We start from the raw sequence: 15,579 nt of genomic DNA on the forward strand, positions 1-15,579 counted from the left end.
TGCACGGCTCTGATAGCTGTCTGTCTGCCTGTGGCACAGCCAGACAAGATAGGGAGGAAGTCAATGGGTCATACACAAGTGTGGGGTGGAGGGCCGGGGAGTGGGTGTGGGGGGGGCTGCCGAGGCCTTTGATCTCATTGCCGGGGAACTTCACACTGGTTCTGTGAAGCTCTGCTGTTGGGGCCTGGGAGACAAAGGGAGGGAAGTGTGAGCAGGGCAGGAAACAGGAAGTTGATGGGCAGGAACAGTGACTTTGAAGGGCTCCTGGCCTGGCGCTGCCCTGTGCATTGGCCCTTATCTGCTTTCCAGGAAGACAGTCTGTTCTCATCCCTTTGAGCTGGAGACACGTGAATCTGGACTGTTGATTTGGGAGGGGTCTGGATGATCAGTCCCCATCTCCCCCGTGGCCACACAAGGAAGGAGGAGAAGTGCTCTGGATCCTCTGAGTCCTGGCATCTTACCTCCCACCTCACCTCACTTTGAGTTTCTCTTGTCTGGCAGTTGCTGTCCCTCTGTGTGTCCACTTCCGTTTCAGGTTGGTGAGCATGTGGGAGATTCCACTCTGGTCCATAGGCACCCTCCTCTCTCTGCTAAACCCACATTCTCAGGCAAGTACAGGTGGCCTGGACTGCCCTTCAAGGTGCCCAGATTGTCACAGAACCTCGGGGCTGAGGCTAAAACCTTTCCACCAACCCAAAGCAGGGGAGCTGTGTCCTGAGCTTGGGGCACAGGCTTGTACGGAACTTTCTGCTCTTTATCTGCTTGGGTGGGTGAGAGGAGGCTGTGGGTGGTTCCTGCATCGCAGAGGGTATGAAGGGCAGAGGCAGTCTCCAGGAGTCTCTGGATGACAACAGAGGCAATGCTTCAGGGACTCTTGGACAGAAGGGCCCTGTGGCCATTATGTGCCCAACATTCCACACTCATCATTCCTTTCCCACCTCTCCTGGTTTACTTCCCACCTTCTCAGAACCCAAGAGCTATTTTCTTTAACCTACAGACTCAGCACCAGAGGCTCCCAGGCAGCCAATGCTTGGTGCAGGATAAAGAGTTTAAAAAAAGACAGGAAGAATTTGAGACTGACCTAGGGTGGCCTAGGGGTTTCTCCTGCGATCCCCAAGCCTCTCACAGTTAAAGCCGGTGTATCAGCATGGGGTCAGACCTGATGCTTAAGCAGGATCTTTAAAGATCATTTTAAAACTCTTTAGAACTTTTCTGTGTGTATGTGCGTGTGTGTGGAGTAAGCCCAGAAGAGGGAGTCAAAAATGTTGTGGAGCTGGAGTTCTGGGTGGTTGGGAGCTACCCAGTGTGGGTGCTGGAACTGAACAAGGGTCCTCTGTAAGAGCAGCAAGTGTTTTTAACTGCTGAGCCACCTGCCCAGTCTCAAGAAACCTGCATTTCAAAATATAGCTTTGATTTTCTAATCCCTTGGATAGATTTCTTTTTTTAAGGAGAAAGAAAACCCATTTCCATTTGCTTCTGAACAATGGTAACTGGTAGTGCTTGGTTCACTTTTGTGATTCCTCAGAGCCTTTTCTTAACATTGTAACCCTTCCCTTTAAATTCATACTACGCAGAAGGACCCAGCTGGGCAAGGCGGTACACGCCTGTCATTCCAGAGCACAGGCGCTGGAGGCAGAAGAATAGGGAGTTCAAGGAGTTTGAGGTCAAGCTGGGGTCCATAATGCCTTTTTCCGAGATCCATATACAAAGCAAACCCAGAAACACCGTGTACGTTATTGGTGGATGTGCCATTTTGTTTTCAGGCATTTTTGGTACACAGATTTGTACTTCTGACACCAGAGATGGGTGAAGATATAAACATCCAGGTTTGCCTGCACAGGCCCACCAGCCACTTCCCTCTCTCGCATGTTCTCACAAGCGATCAGAAAGACTGTGTGTTTCTGTCGGTTCCCCGGTGGAGCCAAGTTTCTGGAGCAATAGCCTTTGGTGACCTGGAAGGAAAGGAACTAGGCACACAAACTGCCACAGAGTCGGTGAGAATAACATGCCTGGGGCAGAGCAGGTCAACATCCTCCCCAGTGGCCATGGGCCCTCTTGTTGGGGTTTTCTAGAATTCACGGTCATCTAAGGATGAGGAGATGATGTGGAGGGGAGGCCCAGAAACATCTTCATTTAGGGTTCTCTAGCCAAGTCACATGTCACCTGTCACACTGATCTTTACAAGGCTGCTGTTCCAATTATCCAAGCTGGGATCCCCCAAACACTTGCCCATGAATTGAACAGTGTACAAGATGAACATTAATGTGAGCCACCTTTAAGGTTCACTTTTGTTTCTTTTCTGTGACCGGACTGTGCCAGTTTTCTGACCCCAGGTAACCCCTCACTCTTATTTTGCCACAGCACTGTAAAGAGTAGGGCCCTGTCCCTGTGGTCACAAGGCGACCTGTGTTAATGGAGACACCTGTCTTTTACATGTGCATCCTGGGTCATCTCAGGTTGCCACTATTCTGGCCAGCCACAAGGTTCAGGGAGCATGGGCAAGGTCTGTGTCCAAGGACTACTGGGTCTGATGACTTTTGCTTTTTTTTTTTTTTTTTAATGGGCTAGGGCTTGGGAACATAACTAATTAGCACTGAATGGCAAAGGAGCCTGGGAAACGCAAACTGTTTGCCAGGGAGGAGAAGGCAGAAGAGCTTTGGTGAACAATTGCCTCAGGAATTTCCCCACATTGGGTAGGCTCTGCGGGTCTACTCCTCAAGTTCCCTTGCCTCCAATCTTGGCCCAGGCATCTGGCCCATACTTGGCCAACAGGAAGTTTTCTCCCACGGTGTCCTAAGTTGAGTGACATTTGCCAGGGCGGACTGAGAGAACAGACATAAGCGGATTACTTCTGTGGCAGCGGGTGAACCTTCCCATAGTTCCTCTTGCTTCTGTGACCCTGGGAGCCAGGTTCTTTGTCTACCTCCAGCATGTCAGCCTTCTGCTGCTCACCGGAGCTCTCTCACACCAGCAGATGAGCTCTTTGATTGAACGAGACAAAGAGGTTGCTAGAGGCTACAAACAAAGAATGTTCACCCATAGGGCTGGATGCTGGGGAGAGGGGGAGGCAGGTCCTGTTGACTCGTCTTGATGATACACACATGCCAGCGGAGAGCTGGCTGGCGATTCCTGGCCATCTCTTCATTGTCCTCTTCAAATGCTTTCCTCTGGATGTTCTGGAGAACGAGAACAAGAGTGTGTGTGCAAGAGAGACAGAGACAGAGACGCACAGAGAAACGCACACAGAGATAGAGGAAGACAGAGACAGAGATAGAGAGACAGAAATGAAGCCAAAGAAAATGTATGTGTGTGTGTAGGAGAGATACAAAAATAGAGATAGAGTGTGTGTGCGCGCGCACATGTGTCTGTGTGTGTGTGTGTGTGTCTGTGTGTGTGTGTGTGTGTGTGTGAGAGAGAGAGAGAGAGAGAGAGAGAGAGAGAGAGAGAGAGAGAGAGAGAGAGAGGCAGACAGACACTGTGACTGAACAGAAAGCATTCCAACTAAAAGAAGAGTCTTGAGATGACTGGGAGTTTGTTAGCCACGGAACTCCGTGAACAGAGTTGATTTCATGTATTTTCTTATTTCGTATGTGTGTGTGCACCATGTGTGTGCAGGGGCCAGCAGGGGCCAGCGCAGGACAGAAGAGGCAGCTGGATTCCCTGGAGTTGGAGTGACATGTGTTTGTGAGCCCTCATGTGGGTGCTAGGAACCCAGGTCCTCTGTAAGAACAGCAAGTGTTCTTATCTGCTGAGCCAGTCTTCAGGCCCATGAAGCATTTAAAAAACCAAAACCAAAATCAAAACCAAACAACAACAAAAAACCCACAAATGCTACACCAATGTAAAGCAATTTTACTTGGAAACAAAGCCAATGGGAAAGAAATGCAGGTGCGGTCAGAGTGTAGCTCACTAAAACAGAACAACCAAAATGCCAACTCTGCTCTGAATCTTGGAGAGCAACACCCTTGCGGTCTCCCAGATAGAGGTATGTGACAGGTCGAGGAAGATACCATGCTGGCCCACGGGCCGCACAGGTCCTCATGGGTCTGCTTAAATGCTTAAATTGCATCAGGCTTGAACTTTAAAACTGTCAAAATTTAAAAACCAAGAAAGATCAAGTCCATGTTTTATGTTAGTTTTTTTGAGACTTTCATATATGAATACTGTATATAATTTCTAGTCGCCCTTCTGTCTCACTTCCAACTCCTGCCATGTCCCCTTGCTTCTCTCTCAGTTTCATGGCCTCATCTTCTTTATTATTATTGTTTTACATGTATATATATATATGTGTGTGTGTGTGTGTGTGTATCTATATTCATATATAGACTATGCACACACAACTCACAGATTCTAGTTTTAAGCATATGTCTGTATGTTTAGGGATGACCACTTGGGACTAGATAACCTTGAGAAGACTGATTCTCCCTCTCTCTGTAGCCATTGACTGTCTATAGCTCTTCATCTAGGGGTGAGGCCTTGTGGAATTCCCCCCGTCTGTGTTGGTGGTGACTTTCTTCTCTCCTTGAACACCATGGGATCCTGTGAGTTGACAGCTTCGTTGCTCCATGGTGACTCCCAGCAGGGCAGGCTGACCTTACCTGCAGGTCTTTAGACAGCCTGCCTATTCAGTCATCTGCTACGATTTCAGACTGCATCTGCCGCTCCGGGAACCACGGCTGTGCACCCGAGCAACGAGGAACCACTGCAACCCATGGAGAGAGAGGCCAACTGAACACACCCCTCCTCTCTTTTGTGTTTGGTCCCTTTTTGTGTGGCAGAGAAGACTGCAAACCACATGCCCTGAGTTCTTACTTCTGCCACCATTGTCCTCCTTGCCAGGTTTACCCAGCATTCCCTAGGACCCTGTGGACAAGTACAGTTGGAAGGCGGCCCCTGCAGTCCCCGTGTCTGGGAAGAGCGCCGTACAGATGGGTCATAATTATTACCTGGAACCAAATTACTTTTAATGACTTCTGGTAGTTTCCCAGCCCGGTCCCTTCCCCCATCCCCACCCACTCCAGTGGGGAAAGTTTAATGGCCCCAAGGAGAGTTGGCAATCCTGAAAGTACTAAACTGATCGGCCAATGAGGAGGAGGATGCTTAAGGAACAGCAGCCCGGGATAAGCATCTGGGAGGGTCCCAGGTTCTCATGCAGATCCAGGGAGCCATTATTAGAAGCAATGATATGAACGGAAAGGCACCTTTTTGACTGTCTGGCAGGGCGGTTTTCCTGAGATCGAAATCAATTAGCGTGTGAAGTCTTGTTCTGAGGCAATGTACGTATGGCAAGCCAGGCTTAGAAGGACCTCAACTCAAGCCCAGGCTCCTGGGGTCTTTTTTTTTTTTTTTTTTTTGTCTTATTTCTCTAAATGTATTTTTGAAGCAAAATGTATTTGCCTTTTGCCTTTATCATTCAAGGTCAACTAGTCTGATCCAAGTTTGCCCCCAGTTTTGAGTCCTAAGAATTGTGTTTATGTTTAGTATCTCAGAACTGAGACTATGAAGATGTTTTCTTCTTCTTCTCCACCTTCCCCCACACACCCAGCCCTGGCTCTTGACCCCTGACCCTGACCCCTGGCCCCCGACCCCTGGCTCCTGACCTCGCACTTTTCTTAATCTGATAGGGGGTCTTTCTTGCTCAGTCTGTCACACGTCAAAAAGGCAGCCAATGCTGATTGAGGACCTGGTAAGCCAGAGAGCTGAACAAGATTTATCTGCCTCTCCGTCCCCAGAGCAGTTCCTTTAGTGTGAAACACTAGATACCCGAAGCACTCAGTTTCCCAGACTTCTCTGAAGCAGAGAGGTTCTTGTGACCCTGGCCTGCTAATACTCCTGTTCTACAGAGTAGAGGCTGCTCCAGCTGTGCCTTTGACCCTGGGTCTTCACTGTTCTGAGCATGGGTGCATGGTCAGCCATCTTGTAGCCATAAAGACAAAACCACATATATATGCTTGTAGGAGCAAGAAGGGCCTGGTGTCCCGGATAGAGGGAGAGTTCTGCCTGCAGGATGCTGGCAACATTAGAGAAAGAAAGCTCTCTGAGTCTTGCTGTCGTAAGACTGCTGATGGTGGTGGAATTTCTGCCTTGCATCTGACCCTAACTGTGACTGTGGGAATAAGTCACGGGAAGAAATCCACTTCCATGTGGCCAACCATCTTGTTTCCTGCACTGTTTCATGAAGGACATACGGACATGCCAGTGACCTGTTTCACCAAATGCTCTTGTTCCAAAAGATCCACTGCAAGGCTGGGTCCCATCCATCAGGCATCCGCTGTGACAGGGTGCCATCACTATGTCTTAGGGCTCCAACAGTGAGGATTTGGCAGGAGTCTACACGGCACGGGCTCTCTGTATCCTATCCCAGAGCCCTTCGGGTTGGTAGCCTTCCATTGCAGTCTGTGGAAGAAGTCGTCACAAGTGGCCCACATTCAAGGGCAGGAGATAATGACCATCTATTACTCAGAGAGACACATCAAGAAATGGAGTCTGCCCTTAGGCCTCGCAGCCTCCAGAGTCCCTTTCAGGAAGTCTCCCCTATGCTCTCAGGCCTTTCTAGGTCTCCCACCGGGTAGCTTCAGAGACATTCATTTGGCTTTTAGTCGTGTATTAGTTTGACTTTTGTACTCTCCAAGTAACAACCCAGATTGTGGTGTGACTTCTTGTCTATAGAGCCAGTAATTTTGGGGGCACAGATGCGCACTCTCTCATCTTTGTTAATCCTTACTTGTGTCTTTCCCTCCTTGCCTGTGATGGGGGAGGAGAGGGATCAGGAGTGTGGTCCTCAGAGCCCAGAGATCAGCACTGGGCTCTTTTCTCTAGCTTGCTTCCCAGCTGTGTGACTGCAGGCAAACAGCCTGAGTGAGTCTTAGTTTCCTTACTTGGAAAGTTGGAACTGTGTTGAGTGTTAATAACCAAATGTGTGCAAGACCCTGCACCCTGCGCAAGGCATGAAATTGTGCTTGAAGTGATGTCTACCATCACTGTCACCCCCACCACCATTATCATGTTTCATCATTGTAACCACCATCACCATTGTCACCAGCAGCAGCAGCATCACCACAATGATCATTATTGTCATCACTGTAACAATCATCCACATCATCACTACCATTACCGACATCACCATCAGCACCACTGACATCATTATCATAATTGTTATCACTATAACCTTCGTCATCATTGTCACTGTCATCACCACCCTCGTCATCCCCATCGTCACCCCCTCAGTAGCATTATCTTCACCATCACCTCCATCACCATTACTCCTATCAGCATCACCATTATCATCATTACCACCATCAGCACCATCACCGCTGTCATCTTCATTCTGTCACTTTCCTCTAATAAATCCTCACTTTTCTTTGCACACATCTGGTTTCCCTTTGAGAGTAAGTACTTTCCAGACCTGTGCAGTTAAGAGACAGGACAAACAGACACGAGGATTTTAGGAAACAAGCAAAAGAGTGTTTAGAACATTCTATCACAGCTGAAAGCACAGTAAGTGGAAGGTGATATGGTCTTCCTGGGCAAAGAGGAAGAGCACAAGGATGCGCCATGGCATGGGCATCAGGGCAGGACTTTTATGTGGAGCTTAAGGCCAGCTCTAGGTTTGGCTCCATCAGTGCCCTTGGGCATTGTTTCTTGTAGGCTAACTTGACATTGGGTGTAGCTTTGGCGAGTTTTCAGTTACTTACCCAGGAACAAATAGACCAAGGTATATATTTTGTATTTTTTTATTGATGTTTATTGAGTTCTACATTTTTCTCTACTCCCCTCCCTGCCTCTCCCTCCCCTTCAACCCTCTCCCAAGGTCCCCATGCTCCCAATTTACTCAGGAGATTTTGTCTTTTTCTACTTCCCATGTAGATTAGATCCATGTATGTCTCTCTTAGGATCCTCTTTGTTGTTTAGGTTCTCTGGGATTGTGATTTGTAGGCTGGCTTTCTTTGCTTTATGTTTAAAAACTACTTATGAGTGAGTACATGTGATAATTGTCTTTCTGGGTCTGGGTTACCTCCCTCAAAATGATGTTTTCTAGCTCCGTCCATCTTCCTGCAAAATTCAATATGTCGTTATTTTTTTCTACTGTGTAGTACTCAATTGTGTAAATGTACCACATTTTCCTTATCCATTCTTCGGTAGAGGGGCATTTAAGTTATTTCCAGGTTCTGGCTATGACAAACAAAGCTGCTATGAACATAGTTGAGCACATGTCCTTGTGCCACGATTGAGTATCTTTTGGATATATACCCAAAAGTGGTATTACAGGGTCTTGAGGAAGGTTGTTTCCTAATTTTCTGAGAAATTGCCACACTGACATCCAAAGGGGTATAGCAGTTTGCGTTCCCAACAGCAATGCAGAAGTGTTCCCTTTTCCCCACAACCTCTCCAGCATAAGTTGTCATCAGTGTTTTTGATTTTGAGCATTCTTACAGATGTAAGATGGAATCTCAGAGTTGTTTTGATTTGCATGACTAAGGATGTTGAACATTTCCTTAAGTGTCTTTCAGCCATTTTAGATTCCTCTGTTGAGAGTAACTCTATTTAGGTCTGTACCCCATTTTTTTATTGGATTATTTGTTCTTTTGATGACCAATTTCTTGAGTTCTTTGTATATTTTGGAGATCAGCTCTCTGTCTGATGTGGGTTAGTGAAGATCTTTTTCCATTCTGTATAGGCTGCTGTTTTATCTTATTGACCATGTCCTGTGCTTTACAGAAGCTTTTCAGTTTCAGGAGGTCCCATTTGTTAATTGTCTTTCTCAGTGTCTGTGCTACTGGAGTTGTATTTAGGAAGTAGACCAAGGTGTTTTTAAGGATGCTTGCCAAGATGGGTCGATTCCACCTTTATGCTTAGGATCAAAACCAGTGAAGTGCTTACATATGCAATGTGCTTTGCTAAAGTGTTATGTGTTATGAGAGAGAACACCAGAGCTTCTCAGCCAATCCCAAGGAACTGATGAACAGGAACTTCCCAAACTTTCCTTACTGACTGTGAGCTATCAATGGTACAAAAGTGACATTCTGCTCCAGGTCCTCCATAGAGTATGCATGGGGAATACCGCTTTGCCTGCTAATTTGGTCACATGGTGTTAATAAATTGAATGTTGGCATACACTTAAATATTTTTAAAGCTTAGTTGTTGCTTCCCAAGGACCATGTGCTCTGCCACTGCAGTGACCTTGAGCAGGTCCCTCAACCTCTTCCAGTCTCAGTGTCCTCCCCTCAGCAGCAGATACCATGACAGGGCTGGACTCACAAGGGCATCGGTAGAACATGGACATGATGCTGTATGTTGTAGCTCTTGACGGATTGCCTATCCCATAATGTCAAATGTGAACTGAATTTCAATTTTGTCTTTTAGAAGTTCCACCTTCCACTTAGGACTCTGTTACCTGCAGAACAGTTGCTGTCATCTATCCTCTGATGATGAGAATCCTGGACCCATCTCTCCTTCTGCCACCCCGGCCCAGCTCCATCACCTCCCATGGGACAATAGCCCATGCTGGTTTCTGCCCCTGTCTCTGCCTCAAAGGCTGATTTTTCTACCTAGGAGGAGGGGCAGGTCTTGTCCTTACCGTCTCTCACCACTGTTACAACAAGTCTAAAGACATCACTGTAGCTAGGAGGGCTCACGGCTCTTGAACTTCAGTCACTTGGCTTGCTTCTTTGTCTCGAAACTTAACCTGTGATGCAGCCCTTGTTGGTCCCGGCCCACACCCCTTGCCCAGCCTCCACGTTGGTTCTTCCTGCCTGGCCGCTAACCACCTTCAGGCTTCTGTTCTCGGGCCATCTCCAGTGGTGTCCTATCTGTAAATAGAAGCTGTTCTGTGCCTCCCCATGTCATCAACTGTTCCCTGACCCTATGCTGGCTGGAGAGACACATGTTGCTCACTCCCGCGTGTAGGGAGATGAGTCCTCCAAATTCTAGCCAGAGTGTCTGGATCCTTTGTCTTTGAAGGTTTTCAAAATTATGTGTGTATGTGTGTGGTGGGGTCTGTGGCTGGTGGCTGGGCGGGTGACCTTAGAGACCAGAGGTGGAGTTGAAGTTCTAAGCAGCTGTGAACTACCCAATGTGGGTGCTGGGAATCAAACTTGGGTCCTCTGGAAGATGAGTACAAGTTTTTAACCTCTGAGTCCTCTGTATGGCCCCAAGTGAGTGCCTGGCTATCACAGCCAGGTGCCATTTAGCCCATGCCTCATATCAGGCTGCTACAAATCCAGTCATTCTTCTTACTGGGGACACTGTCTGTTGAGGCCAGCAGATTCCCACACCACCAAGGACTGAGCACACGGACAGCTCTTCCAGAATGTGGCCTTGGGCTGCCTGAGTGTTCTGCTTTTATTTCTGTTACCAAGATAAAAATACCTTGATAGAAAACAACTTAGGAAAAGAGAGTTTTTGTGGCTTACAATTTCAGGTTACAGTCCATCATTAAGGAACAGTCTAGACAGGAAGACAAGCTAGTCATGTCGCATCTGTAGTCAAGAACAGAGAGAGAGAGAGAGAGAGAGAGAGAGAGAGAGAGAGAGAGAGAATGAATATGTGCATGTTTGGTGCTCAGCTAGCTCTCTCTACTCTTATACAGTCCACGGTCTAAAACCATGGCATGGCGATGCTTGCTCTTAGACCAGGTCTTCCCACATCTATTAAGGCAATCAAGACAATCCCCTAAAGACAGCCCCCAGGCTAACACCTCACAGAGACTCTCTTCTTAGGTAATTCTAAGTTGAATGACATTGAAAATTAGAATTAGCCATCACATAGAGCCTTTGATCACCTATACTACCCTGACCCTAGCTGGGGTTCCGAACCCAAGTTTGCATGAATTCTGTTGTAGAATTCCAGCCTTATAAAATAGGAGTAGGAGCTCGGTAGGAGGGACATTTGACTCTTGGAAAAGACAATTGTCCACTGCCATCCACCACTCCACACATAGCAACTAGGAAATTAATTTTCTTCTCAATGATAGGCTAAGATGAGTCTGTTTTGGGGATGGTGGTGGCCTCCAGTGTGAAAGTAGTTGTCAATTGTTCAGCATGCTCAGATGTCATACAACAGCACCATTTAAAGTCCCACTTGTTATCACTACTTGTTTGCCACAGTCTACAGCTGGAGCCCAGTGAGGTTTTACAGGCTAGATGTATGGTGCAGAAGCACTTACAGGTGGCACATGAAGACTCTGGAAGTCTCTTCCCACCAGGAAATGTTCTGCTCAACTTGTGTGCTTCCTATGGCCAGATCGTATATGCTGTCTGACGCACACATCCCAAGAGTCACAAGGAAAAAGCAACCTTTACATGGCAGGTTGCCCCAAGGGTAACTTGTTCCCTTCTCTAAAGAATTTCTAGTGGTTTTTAAATACACATCACAATTCTTAGCCATTCTACTCTTCGCTGGGCAGGAATGAAATCCTCCTCCTTCAGGCTGGATTGGAGTGGCTTCTGAGTAGTCAAGGATGACAGAAGTGTTGGAGTGTGACGGTTTCATCAAAGAATATATCGTCTGAGACGACATCCTCAAAGCCTGGGGGCCTCTCCCTTGCCTTCTTTCTTGAATTCTTCATCCAGGGAAAGCCAGACGCCTTGTCGTTAGGGCATTCCTACATCTCCTTTGAGAGGTCCACATGGCCACAACCATGTGAGGGTGCTGTCTTGAAAATAAAGCCTCTCTCTCCTGCTGTGGCTCAGCTTTGGTCAACGGGAAGGGAGACATAGAATCAGAGGCGCTTCCTGGCACAGCCACACAGTGCCAAGCTCCTGACTCAGAAGCAAAGCTTTCTGCCCGGTTTAGGGGGACAGCAGTAGATAATGAACTATGATCTCTACTTTGGGGATCCCATGTTAACAACTACCACACTCCCATTCGAGTTCCTTGTTTGGCTCACCGCAGATCTCTGCCTGGGGAGGGGGTCCCATTGCCTCTAGAAGGGAAGCAATGACTTCTATAGGGGTGCAGAGAGGACCAGCTTCAAAGGTTCTCAGAAGCCATTAGTAAAGCCACATCATTTCATTCTCGGGCAGACCACTAACCCAGTCTGCAGCTTCACACTCCCCAGGTTATCTCTGAGAAGGAAGGAGGGAGGGTTTTATATGCTTCCCCACACCTGATAGTGTATTCACAAAAAGTTCTCGCCTTTATCAGTTAAGACTCCCCCACCCCCACCCCAATTCTTTAAGGACATGAATTTCTCTTAGGTATGCCAGGCCATGTCTGAATTCAAAGAGCAGCTCCCGCTTGACGCTTCCTGTGTCAGGGTTGATGATAAACATTCAGACAGATGTGTGCCAGTGGGGTGCTGATTGGCAGGAGGAACATGCTATTTCTCTGGTGCTTCCTTCAGTTTGCTTTGGGAAATTCCTGCTTTCTCTTCTTCTGGCTCCAGACTACTCTCATACAGAAACACAACGCTCAGCACATTTGGACTCTCTTCTTCCATAAGAACTCCACGGAGTTCCCACGTGGAGGATTCTGTGTCCTCCGCCAGCCCCATTCACAGGCAAGCATCAGGGACAAGGCTGACATCGCTGTCTACCGAAAGTAGGGCAGCCTTTGTTAGTGCCGTAACCTACCCAGAAGTGGGTCTGAGCCACACAGTACGCGCTCACAGCCCTCTGGGCTGCACTGGGAGGTTAGTGAGGCACACGTTAGATCTGGGATCCATTGAAAGGCAGCAAACACATGGTGCAGGGCGCTTAAGCGACTTGAATGGCAAAGCTGGGTTTGAAGGCAGTTTCTGTTTTGAACTCAGCACCTTTGAGGCAAGCGGAGATTTCTGCAGACTTTCAGCTGTCTATGGTTAGAGGAGAGAGCTCAGTGCTCGATGCCGGGACTCTGAATAAACAGCCTAGGAGCTGGAACGCCGGGCTTGTCTGCTTCCTTCCCTCCTCTCCCTCTCATCCTCTCTCCCCTTGTTCCTTCTTTTGTGTGTGTGTGTGTGGGGGGGGATAGGCTGTCACTCTGTAGCCCAGGCTGGCCTCAAACTCACAGCCATCCTCCTGCATCAGTCTCCTAGCCCTGGGATATTCTCAGGGGAGGCATTGTGCTCCAGGCTTGGGTCTCTATTCAGTACGCCATAGACAGGTTGCTCTACACACTGCCTCAGCTTCCACATCTGTACAAGTTTATATGACAACAACATCTCCCTTATCAGGGAAAGTGGTGTGGTCTCCCAAAGTTAATCCACAAGTGCCATTTACAATATCTGGCCCAGGCTAGTGCTTTAAGGATTTAGTTCATATCAACTCCTCATTGTATGTATAGTTTTGAAGCTCCCAGGTGACTGACTGTGTGCTCCTGATCTCATTAATTTCTGGTGTCTATAAACAGGCTGTTGTTTGCATTAGACCCAGGTCTAGTCGCGTGACTTGAAGGAGTCACTTTGTCGTCGCTGGAAGGTTATGGAAGACTGCAAACCTTGCTTTCTGTACTTCAAAAATTAGTTCACAGTGGGAGGAGAACAAATAAGTGTAATCACGTGTGCAATGATACCACGTGAAAATCCACTATTTTGTATGGTATCCTAAAAAATGAAATTTTAAAAATTGTTTTTTATAAAGAAGAAATTTAGTTCCTAAACACACACTGCTATGTGGTGAAATCAGGAGACAATAAAGATTATAAATCAGAAACCAAGACAACATGATTGGCAAGGTTTTGTCCTGGAGGCCTGGAGGTCCAGGCCTGATCCCCAGAACCTCAGAATGTGAAATCATTGGGATAGATGATGGGTGGATAGAAAGAAGGATAACCAGTGAATGATGGCCAGATGAGTTAGACAGACAATGGACAGAAAGGTAGGTGGACATACTATGAATGGGAAGATAAATATGATGGATGGGTGGGTGGATGGGTATGTGAATAGGTGATATATAGATGGATAGACAATGGGTGAATGGATTAATGGACAAGGAATGGATGGAGGAGGGATGGTGAGTGGATGGGTGGCTAGATGGATGGATAATAGATGAATGGATGGATGGATAGATGATGGATGGATGATGGATGGATGGAGGATGGATGGATGGATAGATGATGGATGGATGGATGGATGGATGGATGGATGGAAGATGGATGGATGGAGGATGGATGGATAGATGGATGGATGGATGGATGATGAATGGATGATGGATGGATGGATGATACATGAATATCATCTTGAATTGATCCATAGCCACTGCAAGGAATTGCCAACTAACTCTTTGTCTAGTCCCACAGGTTTAATAAAAGGGATCTTATCTCCACACTTTCCCTTCTCAGGTGTTCGATGTCCCTAGTTCTTCCTTTGGGGCCTGGAACTGGCAACAAGCATGTGTATGTTTCATGTGGGGTCAGACAGGATGGGTAAGAGCATTCATCCCATAAGATGGGTCAAGATGTGCTGATGCAAAGAAGAGGGACAGGGGATGTGTATCTCCTCAGCCTAGCTATGTACAGTACTCAACATTCTGGCCTAGCTGTGTAGACATGTATGTGTGTCTGTGTAAAGTTTGTTGGTGGAGATTTCAAGAGGGTCTTGTCTGGAAACAGACTGTGCTAGTCTCAAATCAGTTCTGGATATACTAATTGGGTCACTTGGGACAAATTATCACACCATCTATTGTCTCATTTTGGTATCTGTAAACTTCTCACAAGAAGGCCACTAAGATACTTGATAAGCTAGTAAAAATATAAGCAAAAGAGAATTTAAACAGACATTCCCAGTGTGTGGATAATGTAACTCCCCAAATCCATAGGTTCCATCAAATGAAAACAAAGCCAGGAGTGGGTCTGCTCCCTACAGTTGTTGGTCAGGAGGCTCCTGTGACACCCCCAAACACAGGCAATTGATACTGCTGTTGCTTGCCTACAAGACAAGATAACAAGACTCTACTGCTGATGATGCCAATGTTCTTGGTCTCAAGACATAGAGAAACTTTCTCAATGCTGGCTAGCTTTTACAGTACCAGAAGGTGCTGTGCAGGCTGCTGGGGAATGTTGTCACCAGGGATCTTAGTCAGCTGTGGACACTGTGTGTAGCAATACTGACCAGTTAGGCAACACAATCCCACTGGTGCAATAGTGGCAAGTCTGTCATGGGGCCAACCAACCATTTGCTGGCTGGATTTGTGGCCCACTCCACAGGAGGAAGGGATTCATGTCTGGTATCTTAACCTTAGTCATGAGCCCATGGGCAAAGTCATAGACCATAATGAGAAACCTACTGCTGTTGGCTTACTAAATGGACATGATATGCCCATCAATATACTTTCTAAATATCTGTGTTTGTACCCACAGATCAGTACTGCAGCCAGTTTGCATCAGAGCTGCTTTATTGTTTGCAGTGGGCAGTGGTAAGTGCAGAGACTTGTAACTATATAGGGGGCATATACAGCATCCCTCTAAGATTCAAGAAACATTGTGGAAGAAGAGGTGAAAATACTGTCAGAGCTGGAGGAAAGTAGGGAACAGTAGGATGCTGACTTGTTGGTCTGACATGACTGTTGTATGTAGGGACATAGCCCCACCCATTGGGGGCGTGTTCGCTTCGGGCTAATGTTTACAGATAAAGCTGCCAGGCGTGAGCCCAGCAGCCCTTTT

Source organism: Chionomys nivalis, chromosome 3, assembly GCF_950005125.1.
Source record: "Chionomys nivalis chromosome 3, mChiNiv1.1, whole genome shotgun sequence".
NCBI lineage: Eukaryota > Metazoa > Chordata > Mammalia > Rodentia > Cricetidae > Chionomys > Chionomys nivalis.